Source organism: Solanum lycopersicum, chromosome 2, assembly GCF_036512215.1.
Source record: "Solanum lycopersicum chromosome 2, SLM_r2.1".
Taxonomy (NCBI): domain Eukaryota; kingdom Viridiplantae; phylum Streptophyta; class Magnoliopsida; order Solanales; family Solanaceae; genus Solanum; species Solanum lycopersicum.
Window position 1 is genome coordinate 48,370,264 of NC_090801.1, and position 2,590 is coordinate 48,372,853.

The following is a 2,590-nucleotide window of genomic DNA, read 5'->3' on the forward strand; positions in this document are numbered from 1 at the left end:
TATGAAAAGAATTTATCATTCTTTTTAAAATTTCATAAAAATAAATCAATCTTAATGTTTATAATTACTTTTAGTTTATCTTTTACTCTCTCTGTTCACTTCTACTTGCCACGATTTGACTTAACACACCCATTAAAAAATAATTATTGATATAGATATTTTACCACACTATTCCCTATTAAACGATGTCTTGAAAAATATCTATTTAATGTTGATGGTCAAACATGAAAATAATATATTATCTTTTTCTTATATGTCAAAAGTAATAAAGTAAAAATAAAAATCTATTTTTAGAATAAATGAGAAATAAAATTAAAGCGGAGGATAATAATAACATCAATATAATTTATTAATGGATGTATCCGTAACTAAGTAGTAGTATAGGGGTATTTTGATCTAATTAACCCTAAATGAAAAAATAAAAAGACATGTCGTAATGAAAAAGTAAAAAGGCATGTAGGGATTTTTCATGCTACAGACAGAATATAAAAACAAAAACTACATTTTACTCACTCACTCCCTCCCTCCCGTAGGCCGCAACGGCACAACGTTTTCATCCTTGATGTCTTCACGACTTCTAGGGTTCTGATCTCTATTTCTGTTTCTGTTTCTGTTTCAGATTTGCTTTTACTGATAAAAAGTTGATTTTTTATCATGACTTTGAAGAAGGTTACATGGACTACTGGACAGGATTTTTGTCAGGTATACACAAAATTGTTTATTTTTAGTCATTTTAAGTTATATATCAGTTTCTAGTCTGCATACACATGAATTTTCTTTTCTTTTTGTTAGTTTGAGTTAGATTGGATCCTCTGTTATGAATGAATTGATGGAATCTAGAAAAATACGGAAAAGGGAAAATAAGGATTTCAATACTATCAAAAAACAAAAGGATTTTGATATAATTTGAAACATACTTGGAAAGAGGCAATGGCCTTTGAAAGAACTATTTGAGCTTTGATTCTCTATTGGTTGAAAGAGTAGTCCAAAATCCAAGTGACTAGCATTCAACTACATGAGCGAATCAAATCCACACATAGACCGCACATTTGAACCAACCGCGAAAAACTATTTCAAAATTTTATACATTTTCAAATTAATCATCAAGCGTTCTCAAATTTAGAATTATACAAAAATAATTTCAGAAGAAAAATAAATGTGTTTTTTCATGTATGTCATGTACATTTCTATTATTACAACTCAACACAACTATTAGTCTAGGAAACCTCTATATAATAATTGAATTTAAATATAAACTCTTGGAACAATTTCTGACAAGAAAAGAAAAAAAAACAACATATACTACCTAACACATAATAAAAGTGGTGCCTCGACATATATCTCAGGAAAAAAGTAACCTTAGCCTTGTCCACTCATCATTTGCCACGAGTAGACCATCACAATACTCAAATAAGTATTATTGACTCTGGTGTGTTAAAAGTCTCGACTTTCAATGTTATAACCCTACAAAGAGATGGAACTAACTAAGACCGACTGAAAAGGAGGCTCGACTCACAGGGAGAGCGGTGGATGTGATTCTAAGAGCCTTACGAGGATGAATACCACAAAGAAACACAACAAAGTGTCAACCGACTTTTTTAGTAAGTCAATGCAAGTATTATTTGACGTAACAAAATGCATTAAATGTCACATAATAATTTATTTTACATTTGAGATGCGGAGGATCTAGCGTAAATTTGTTCCAACTCAACCTTATATACTTTCAATTCCATTCACAAGATAATTTAAATCAAAAATCATTAAATTCCATTTCAATTGAATTGAATCATAAGAATCATCTAAAGGTATTCAATTTTTTTGTATCTTCATTGGGGAGTAATATAGTAATACCAACACAATATCCAAGACCAAACGGGTGATCAACTTTTTGACAAATATCATAGAACCTACTTGCTCATGTTCAAGTCATCTCCGCATGGTGTTGCACGAATCAACTCAACCCTATTAGGTAGAGTCTACGTAATCACCGACAAGTGTAGTTTTAAGATGACAATCAAAATTTATTTGATGTAATCTAGATAAACAAAATTAACTCGCAAAATATTTAAATATATCAAAAACAAATTTATGGACTAGTAGATACTTATAGTAAATCATGTTGTTCATAACCGATCCAACTCATTTTGATAGAATCAAATGTAATTTTTTCCCCTCAAGTTATCAAATCATATGTCGAATGAAGATTTAATACTTAAATAGTTAACTTTCAAATACTTGTCTCTCAGAGAAATAATATTTTTTTAAAGACCACTCAACTTTAGGGATATATATAGTAAAGTCATTGGATTTTATTTTGTATCAATAAAATTACTCAATTTAGACTTTTGAGATACCATTATTTGTTAAAAGTCTTTTTTTAATCCCTATCTAATCCGCCTTCAAAAGGGTTAGTGCTTTTATTTTCTCCGAAAGAAAACTCCTTTTATTATTGCATAAGTTTCAGAAACAATATCTGTTGGTTCTAACCTTTCCTAATCAATAACAACCAATTATTTGCCAAATAATGTTAGCTCTCAAGTTTAACAAGTCAATAGATTCAGGAAAAGATTTGGTATTTAAGAACAAGTCA